Raw genomic sequence first — 10748 nt, forward strand, 5'->3', positions numbered from 1 at the left:
ACCGATCCTAAATCTAAAGGATCTGAATTGTTACCTAAAGGTTCAAGTTCAAGATGGAATCACTTCGGGCAGTGATTGCCAATCTGGAGGAGGGGGGACTACTTGGTGTCGGTGGACATAAAGGATGCTTACCTGCATGTTCCCATTTATCCTCCTCACCAGGCTTATCTGAGATTCGCGGTTCAGGATTGCCATTACCAATTCCAGACGTTACCTTTCGGTCTCCCCACGGCGCCAAGGGTATTCACCAAGGTGATGGCGGAGATGATGGTTCTCCTTCGTCAGAAAGGAGTCAATATAATTCCTTATCTGGACGACCTCCTGATAAAGGCGAGATCCAGGGAGCAGTTGTTACAAAACATATCACTCTCTCTGTCAATACTCCAACAACACGGGTGGATCATAAATGACCCAAAGTCACAGTTGGAACCGACGACAAGGTTGTCTTTCCTCGGGATGATTCTGGACACAGAAGTTCAGAGAGTATTTCTTCCGCTGGAAAAGGCTCTGGAAATCCAGAAAATGGTAAAACAGATATTGAAACCATCAAGTGTGTCGATCCATCAGTGCATTCGGTTGTTGGGGAAGATGGTGGCGGCCTACGTGGCCATACAGTTTGGCAGGTTCCATGCCAGAGTATTCCAGTGGGACCTGTTGGACAAGTGGTTGGGGGTCACACCTACACATGCACAGAAAGATAATCCTGTCGTCAAAAACCAGGATTTTCGCTCCTGTGGTGGTTGCACAGCTCTCACCTGCTAGAAGGACGCAGGCTCGGGATTCAGGACTGGGTCCTGGTAACCACGGATGCAAGTCTCCAAGACTGGGGAGCAGTCTCTCAGGGAGAAAACTTCCAGGGACGTTGGTCACAACAGGAAGCCTGCCTTCACATAAACGTTCTGGAGCTAAGAGCCATTTACAACGGCCTTCAACAAGCGGTACATCTTCTTCAAGACCGTCCCATGCAGATCCAGGCGGACAATGTAACAGCAGTCGCATACATAAACAGGCAGGGTGGAACGAAAAGCAGAGCAGCAATGGCAGAGGCGACAAAAATCCTCCGCTGGGCAGAAAAACATCTACAAGCTCTGTCGGCAATATTCATTCCGGGAGTAGACAACTGGGAAGCAGACTTCCTTAGCAGACACTATCTCCATCCAGGAGAGTGGGGCCTCCACCAAGAAGTCTTCACAGAGGTGACAAGTCTTTAGGGAGATCCTCAAATAGACATGATGACGTCTCGTCTCAAGAAGAAGCTTCAGAGATACTGTTCCAGGTCGAGAGACCCTCAAGCAGAAGCAGTGGATGCACTGGTGACCCAGTGGGTGTTTCCGTCAGTGTATGTCTTCCCTCCACTTCCGCTGATCCCAAAAGTGCTCAGGATCATAAGAAAAACAAGGGTTCGAGCAATCTTTATTGCCCCAGACTGGCCAAGGAGGGCTTGGTACCCAGATATTCAGCAGTTGCTCATAGAAGATCCTCGACCTCTTCCTCCTCGAGAGGACCTGCTGCAGCAGGGGCCGTGCGTGTACCAAGACTTACCGCGGCTACGTTTGACGGCATGGCTGTTGAGCGCCGTATCCTAGCCAGGAAGGGTATTCCCGAGGAGGTCATCCCCACCCTTATTCAGGCCAGAAAGGGAGTAACGTCGAAACATTACCACCGTATTTGGAGAAAATATGTGTCTTGGTGTGAATCCAAGAAGGCTCCTATGGAAGAGTTTGAGTTGGGACGTTTTCTCCATTTTTTTGCAGGATGGTGTGGAGGCGGGTCTCCGATTGGGATCAATCAAGGTCCAGATTTCGGCCTTGTCGGTGTTCTTCCAGAAACAATTGGCCTCTCTTCCAGAGGTTCAGACCTTTGTGAAAGGGGTTCTGCATATCCAGCCTCCATTCGTGACTCCAGTGGCACCATGGGACCTTAACGTGGTATTGCAGTTCCTTCAATCGGATTGGTTTGAGCTTCTACAAAAGATAGAGTTGAAGTTTCTCACTTGGAAAGTGGTGATGCTTTTGGCTTTGGCATCCGCAAGGCGGGTGTCTGAATTGGGGGCCTTGTCTCACAAGAGCCCTTACCTGATCTTCCATGAAGATAGGGCAGAGTTGAGGACTCGTCAACATTTTCTTCCGAAGGTGGTTTCATCTTTCCACATAAACCAACCTATTGTAGTGCCAGTAGTTACTGACACATTCACTGATTCAAAATCTCTAGATGTGGTTAGAGCTTTGAAAATCTATGTCGCTAGAACGGCTCGTATACGGAAAACAGAGGCTCTGTTTGTCCTGTATACTCACAACAAGATTGGCTGTCCTGCTTCCAAGCAGACTATTGCACGTTGGATTAGAAATACGATTCAGCAAGCTCATACTACGGCTGGTTTGCCGTTACCGACGTCGGTAAAGGCCCACTCCACTAGGAAGGTGGGCTCATCCTGGGCGGCTGCCCGGGGGGTCTCGGCATTACAACTTTGCCGAGCAGCTACTTGGTCAGGGTCAAACACATTTGCTAAGTTCTACAGGTTTGACACCTTGGCCGATGAGGACCTCAAGTTTGGTCAATCGGTGCTGCAGGGTCATCCGCACTCTCCCGCCCGTACTGGAGCTTTGGTATAGACCCCATGGTCTTGATGTCGTCCCCAGCATCCTCTAGGACGTATGAGAAAATAGGATTTTGATAATTTACCGGTAAATCCTTTTTTCCTAGTCCGTAGAGGATGCTGGGCGCCCGTCCTAGTGCGTACTTTACCTGCAGTTTAGTTATTAGAGTTACACAAGTTGTGTTTTCTTGTTTTCAGCATGTTGCTGCAATTGGTTCATGCCTGTTGGCGTGTGTTATGTTGAATGCCATGTGTGCGGCATGGTTGAGGGTGTTAATTGGTAGATATCTCACCACTAATTAAGTAATTCCTTTCCTCGAAATGTCAGTCTCCCTGGGCACATTTCCTACAACTGGGGTCTGGAGGAGGGGCATAGAGGGAGGAGCCAGTTCACACCCAATGAAAAGTCTTTAGAGTGCCCATGTCTCCTGCGGATCCCGTCTATACCCCATGGTCTTGATGTCGTCCCCAGCATCCTCTACGGACTAGGAGAAAAGGATTTACCGGTAGGTTATCAAAATCCTATTTTCCGTTTGGGATACTGCAGGAAAAATAATTCCCATTTAATTTTTAAAACAATAAACAAATGTGGTATTTGTGCATTGTAAAATATTTTATGGGGGGTATTCAATTAGTGCCGTTTTTTTCAACCAGTCGAAAAAACTTCACTTTCCGCCTGTTTTTAGGTCAAATTGACATTTGAAATATTCAATGCCCGTTCTGATTTTTCAACATGGATTGTGAATTCGCCGCCAATCCACATGTTTTGTCGAATTTGCAGGCGTTTTCAACAGTTTTTTTGGTCCATTTTCGCCCATGCCGATTTGACAAAAAAAATAAATGAAAAGGCATGGCGAAAATGGACCAAAAAACTGTTGAAAACGCCTGCTATTGAATACCCACAGGTCGAATTAGTGCCGATTATCTGACTGTTGGAGTATATGGTATTGTGAGTTTTACATTTATTGATAACACTGTCAGAATTTTGTGTACAAATACAGTAATACAACATATGCAGATACTGTTATCAGGCACTTTCCATGTACTGTTGTCAGGCGCGAGTACACACATTTCTACCCCTGATACAGAAATACTGCAGTCTTGCAGCAGGACATACACTATCTGGAGAGAGATACGTGCGACTCAACATATATATGTAAATATGTTAAATGCATCAAACTGAGCTTATTGCGGTCAGATTTCTTAATGTATTTCACCTCTATTTAAACAAATTTGCATCTTAGATTTTGAGGTACACTAAATGGAAACTTCTTCAATGCATGAAAAAAACATTTAAGGGGTTATTTACTAAGCCTGGAGATTAAGGGGTATATTCACGAAGCAGTGAAAAGTGTGGAGAAGTGAGCCAGTGGAGAAGTTGCCCATGGCAACCAATCAGCACTGAAGTAACATTTCTAATTTGCATGTACTATACAATTGTACTGAGCATCTGAGTGGTTGCTATGGGCAATTTCTCAACAGGCTCACTTCTCCACTCTTATCACTGCTTCATGATATCAACCGATCAGCTCCTAACTGTCATTTTTTAAAACCAGCCTGTGACATGGCAGTTAGATGCTAATTGGCTGGTACTTTTTCTCCGTCCACTTTATCTCAATCCAAGACTTAGTAAACAGACCCCCTTAGTCACATTTTGGGAATGCAAGGAACGCTGCATTTAGGCATCAGGCAGGCAGTTACATACATTTGTGTGTAACATAGCGCCTTGCTGTCCATACAAAAAATAATAATTGAAATATGTATTTCCAGACATAATTCAGTTATAGCTCACTATTGCGTTGCCCACTAATGATTACTTTTTTATACTTTTAGGTCCCACATGACCATAAACAATTCATCCTCTGGAATGTGTCGGGAACTGGCTCTTTCACTTCGGGGAGTCCGATGATCTTTGCATAACCTACCAGCAGGGACAAAGAACACTTTACACATTTAACGACGCTTTGGAAACTGGGTTTTAGAAAAGATTAAATAAAAATAAGAATTTGTGTGTTCTAAGGACATCAATCTCGGATCAGACTGCGACTAGTTGGCATTCCTAGTTGTTATGTTCCTGGTTTATTTAATAGGAGTCTGGCATGTATTTATGTAATCTACAGGGTAATCATCATGTCTATTTATAAATAGTGTCGGCAGGATTCTGATGGAGTGCGGAGATTATAGAACCCATTCAGGATCATGGCATAAATCCGTTTGTTGGTGGAGTCTCAAGATGAAAAAATATAAACACAATGCAGACTCTTGTTACGGCTTTATAGCACTTTAATTTCAGAACTAGCCGATTATCGCAGATTGCTACGGCGTCTGCACAAGCATGTATGGTGTATTATCATGTGAACGCAGGTGACAGCTTATTATAATTCATTTGTGGTGTGTTTTCTTTTTGTATTGTCCTCCTTCCCCAAGCAGTCCCACTCGTAATTCATACTTGTGCAAGTTATACACAGATAAATATTAAAATAATTATTATACTGATCTTCATTTTGAGGCTTATGCAGAGCAAAAAGGAGCAAATCTGGACCTTGGGCCTGATGCAGATGTGCTTACATAGAAGCAGTGATAGCACTAATATGGTAATGCGGCAGGAGGCGTCACGTCTGAGATTCTGGCCTGGTCACTCCCCAGCAATGGTGGTGATACACCTCTGTTTTGAGAAATGGAGGCCATCGCTGCCACATCTCTTCCCCCAAAAGGCAGCAGACTATCAATCACTGACAGTCTGCTGCCAAACTGCGTGCTACGTCGCAAAGTACTGAACATCTGTACATTGCGCAGGGGTTGGCTGGCAACTTTCAGCCTGGGGGGCAGACTCAAGCAAATGGCCCAGCTTTTCACAGGGAATGCAATGCAAAAATGGGCATGACAATAATGTTGGGGGAATGGTTTGTGTAATGTGGGTGTAGTTTAAATAGCTAATGAAATACCGGGCAGTACCTATATACTGTATATACATTCAGCTAGGTGCAAGTTTGCAAAAAAATCTTGCACCTGTGCTACTGTACGCCCATGGGGAGCAGGGGCATCCTTTGCCTGCCTCCGCAGTCAGGTGGCCCTGGAACACTTACATTGCACTGGCCTGGGGGGCAGATGGCACTCTGACCCAGCCAGCCTGACTTTGCGGCATGCACTACTACCATACCTCCCAAGTTTTACATCTTGCAGGGCGGGTCGCCATACGTGACCCGGAAAAGGAGTGTGGCCTTACCTGAGTGGACGTGGCCTCGCAGCACTGACCCATGGTCCAGCATTTTGGGGGTGTGCCCAGCACTTCCGTAGCAGCTGGGCAGCCCCTTGCTCACCGCCCAGCACTGAATAGATGCCATGCGCGTGCACACAGCATCTATTCAGAGATCACTCACTGGTTTGCAGAGAGTACACATTTGTATTATGATTTACAGGTTCTGATTTCCACAGATCTAAAAACAGCATGTTATTGGTTCTCGGATGTCACTTGTTTTGGATAGCTAATAAGAAAAATCCGGATAAATCCGAACTTGCGTTCATTTTGGCATTAAGAACCGAGTAAATCACATCTCTATTCATCCATCAAGATATTTATTCTCCAATAAAAAATAAAATAAGGCATACTACTGCATGGCCCTCATTGAGACCTGGACGCTGTCGCTCGCAGCGGCCGCATCCAGGTGGTCTGCGAATGTGCACCGGGTGTTATGCGCGTGTGCGACCTTACACATTGCAGCCACATCCAGGAAGGATGCAGTGTGATTGGCAGCGGTGGCTGGGGGGGGGGGGGGGGCGTATCGAATGGTGGCGTGTTGGAAGTGTTTTCATCACACGCAGCCACTCCAGAAAAAAACATGGCAGCCGACAGCACAACCAGGAATCAACCTTAGTTCTGAGTTATTGGGAGGCAGCCTCACACATGGTGGGCGCCCTTGCCCTGTGCGGACCCCAGCATGTGATGAACGCAGATCTGGTAGCAATCTACATTCATCCCTGAATAAGGTCCAACGTACTGTACGTTTTCTGCCTCTTAGGAAGAAATTGCTGACGAGTTCCTAGTTCAGCTCTGTCCTCATGGAAAATTAAATAGGGACTTTTGTGAGACAAAGCATCCAGCTCCGACACACGTCTTGCTAAAGCCAAGGCCAACAGTGTGACGGTCTTCCAAGTAAGATATTTTACGTCTACCTCTGCAACGGTTCAAACCATTCTGATTGGAGGAACTGCAGCACCACATTGAGATCCCACGGTGCCGTAGGAGGCACAAAGGGAGGTTGGATGTGCAGAATACCTTTTAAAAAAGTCTGGACTTCAGGGAGAGAAACCTATTGTCTTTGAAAGAAAATGGACAAGGCCGAAATCTAGACTTTTATGGAGCCCAGACGTAGTCCTACATCCAAACCTGCCTGCAGAAAAAGCAGGAAACGTCCCAGATGAAATTCCACCACAGAATAATTTCTGCTCTCACACCAAGAGACGTATTTCTCCCAAATACGATGGTAATACTTAGACGTTGCCCCCTTCCTGGCTTGGATCATAGTCGGGATAACCTTGTTAGGGATCCCTTTCCTGGCTAGAATCAGCCGTTCAACTTCCATGCCGTCAAACGTAGTCGCGGTAAGTCCTGACAGACGAACGGGCCCTGTTGCAGAAGATCCTCGCAAAGAGGTAGAGGCCACGGATCTTAGGGGAGCACCTCCAGAAGGTCCGCATACCAGGCTCTTTTTAGCCAGTCTGGAGCAATGAGTATTGCTTGAACCTTTTCCCTTTATATTCGATTTAGAATTCTTGGGATCAGAGGAAGTGGAGGAAACACATACACCGTCTGATAGACCCATGGAGTCGTCAGAGCATCTACCGCCACTGCCTGTGGGTCTCTCGACCTAGAACAATACCGCCTGAGCTTCATGTTGAGATGAGAGGCCATCAGGTCGATCTGTGGATATCCCCATCGATGTGTAAAGCACCTGATCACTTCCGGGTGAAGGCCCCAGTTCCCCGGGTGCAGGTCGTGTCTGCTGAGGAAGTCTTCTTCCCAGTTGTCTACTCCCGGAATGAAGACTGCTGACAACGCTACAGCGTTTTTTTCTGCCCAGGGGAGAATTCTTGACACCTCCGACATTGCTGCTCTGCTTTTCGGTTCGCCCTGTCGGTTTATGTACGTCCTCTGAGGCTTGCGTTTGTGGTTAACAGAATCCAGTTCTGAATTCCGAACCTGCGAGCCTCGACAAGGTGAGACGTCTGTAGCCACCACAGAAAGGAGATCCTGGCTTTTGGCGACAGACGGATCCTCTCGTGCATGTGAAGATGCGATCCGGACCATTTGTCCAACAGATCGAGCTAGAAGGGTCTTGCATGAAACCTTCCGTATTGAAGCGCCTCGTAAGCAGCCACCATTTTCCCCAGAAGGCGAATGCATAGATGCACCAATATCCGGGTTGGCTTCAGGACATCCCGAACCATCGTCTAGATTACCAATGCTTTTTCCAACGGAAGGAACACTTTCTGCGACTCTGTGTCCAGTATCATTCCCAGGAATGGGAGCCTCCGTGTTGGCTCCATGTGAGATTTCGGAAGGTTTAGAATCCACCCGTGATCCTGGAGGAGTTTGGTTGAGAGACCAGTGCTGTCCAGCAACCTTTCCCTGGACGGTACTTTTATCAGGAGATTGTATGGTATGGAATTATGTTCACTCCGTTTGCGAGTAGAAACATCATCTCTGCCATCACATTGGTGAACACCCTCGGTGCCGTGGAGAGACCAAATGGCAGGGCCTGGAACTGGTAGTGACAGTCCTGCAGTGCAAACCGTAGGTAAGCCTGATGAGGTGGCCAGATCGGAATGTGAAGGTACGCATCCTTGATATCCAGAGACACTAGGAATTCCCCCTCCTCCAGACCTGAGATTACCGCTCTCAGAGACTCCATCTTGAATTTGAACACTCGTAAATACGGGTTCAACGACTTAAGGCTCAGAATTGGCCTTACCGAACCGTCCGGATTCAGTACTACAAACAGGTTGGAATAGTACCCCTTGTTTTGTAGATGAGGTGGAACTAGAACAATGACTTGAGTCTGTACCAGTTTTTGGATGGCATGCTGTAAAGTTATACTTGCCTCTTGTGAAACTGGCAAGCCTGATTTGAAGAATCTGTGAGGTGGGAGCTCTTGGTACTCCAGTCTGTAGCCCTGGGAAATAAGATCCATGACCCAGGGATCCTGGCACGAAGTTGACCAGATCTGACTGAAGAATCGTAGTCGGGCTCCCACCTGACAGCCTTCCGGGCATTGCGGTCCACCATCATGCTGAAGGCTTTGAGGAAGCAGAGCCTGAGCTCTGTTCCTGAGTGCCTGCAGTTGCTGGTTTGCGTGGTTTACCTCTTGTGTTGCTGGAGGACGTAGAAGCACCTCTGGATTTGCCCTTGAACTTAGATGTCCAAAAAGAATTGCAACTTAGAAGCTAAATAAGTTTTCTTGGTTGGGGAGGCTGTGGAAGGAAGATAGGTAGACATACCCGCAGTATCTTTGGAGATCCATATGTCTAGTTCATCTCCAAACAAGGCCTCTCCCATGAATGGTAGGCCTTCCACGCCTTTCCTGGAGTCCGTGTCAGCAGTCCAGTGGCGTAGCCACAAGCCTCTGCGTGCCGACACTGCCATAGCGGTGGTGCGTGTGTTAAGCAAGCCTATCTCTTTTATGGCCTCCACCATAAAGTTCGCAGAGTCCTGTATATGCTGCAGGAGTAAAACAACATCCTCCCTAGGCAAGGAATCTAACCACTCAATTAGGTTAACTGACCATTTAGCAATGGCTTTTGCAATCCACGCACAAGCAATAGTGGGTCTTTGGGCCCCCCAGCAGCTGTGTACAATGATTTGAGTGTAGTCTCAATTTTACGATCAGCCGTGTCTTTTAGGGAGGCTGCACCAGGAACAGGCAATACAATCTTTTGTGACAGCCTAGAGACTGATGCGTCTACTATGGGTGGATTTTCCCAATTTTTTCGATCATCCAAAGGAATAGGAAAACATGAGAGCAACCTTTTAGGGATTTGAAATTTCTTATCAGGATCATACCATGGTTCTTCAAACAGGGTAATCAATTTCTTTGACGCAGGAAAAGTGACTGAGGACTTCTTTTTTACATTAAATTAAGATTCCTCACACTCCTCTGTCACCTTATCAGGAATATGCAGAACATCTCTGATAGCCTCTATAAGAGCCTCTATTCCCTGTGACAGAGCTGCACCCGCCCCATCCAAATCCACCTCACTCTCCTCCATGTCTGACCTGTCAGCGTCAGACTGCAGGATATGGGCCAGAGATCGTTTTTGCGGGCAAATGGGAGGGGATTGAGACCCTGTTTTGGGGACTGAGTCTGTTTTAAGTATTGCGTCTCATTCTCATTGCGGGACAATTTTGTAGAAAAAGTGGAGATCATTTCTTTAAGAGAATTAACCCACTCCAGTTCAGCCCCGCTATTCTGGGAAGGTGCACTGCCCTGAGTACCCAGTAGTGGGCCCCTTGGTGAAAAAGTACACTCCGCTCTACATGAAACACACTCTTTGCCTGACATAATGCAAATGTGACAACACACACACACACACACACAGGAAAAGGTTAAGCAAAATTAACCCACATAGAGCTCTTCTGGGAGACACAGAGTTGTTGGAGCCAGCCCCCACCGCGCCCTCACTGCTAATGCCAAGCTTAGCTGGGTCGTAGACCAAGCACCCTGATAGGGGACTTAGTACACTAATAGACGTTCCCCACCTGCTATGACCCCCTGGTACCGCTGAGGTAATTTGGAGTCACACCGCAGGAGCTGCGCGTCCCTGTCAGTCAGCGTTTGTGTCCACTGCAGAGGGAAAATGGTGCTGGTGAGTGGCTGGATCCTCTCATAGTGAAGCCCCGCCCCTTCAATGGCGCACGGTCTTCGTGCTTTTTTTTTATACTGGCTGAGGTCATTTTTGTACTTAAAATGGAGCAGAACCGTTTTAAGGCTGTGTTTGGCAGTCTGGGTACTGTGTACAGAGATGCAGTTGTGTTCTGTGTCCGGAGACACATTCTGCGTCATTGAGAAGCCGTGCGTCTCCGTACCCTCGTGCCACCATAATGGCTGGCGCCCCGCTAACCGGGATGCCGGCTCAGTACTCACCACTCTTCTGG

At 47.2% G+C, this 10748-nt stretch overlaps 1 protein-coding gene across 1 annotated transcript in view; it reads left to right on the forward strand.

Annotated features, from left to right (window-relative positions):
- Positions 1 to 5488, forward strand: part of LOC134965061 (urotensin-2 receptor-like) — a 118508-nt gene extending 113020 nt beyond the window's left edge. Inside the window, exon 4 of the mRNA XM_063941630.1 lies at positions 4430 to 5488. The gene's annotated coding sequence lies outside the window, so the exon portion shown is untranslated. The remainder of the gene's footprint in view (positions 1 to 4429) is intronic.
- Positions 5489 to 10748: the final 5260 nt, after the last annotated feature.

The sequence above is a fragment of the Pseudophryne corroboree genome, chromosome 10, assembly GCF_028390025.1.
Source record: "Pseudophryne corroboree isolate aPseCor3 chromosome 10, aPseCor3.hap2, whole genome shotgun sequence".
NCBI classification, from domain to species: Eukaryota; Metazoa; Chordata; class Amphibia; order Anura; family Myobatrachidae; genus Pseudophryne; species Pseudophryne corroboree.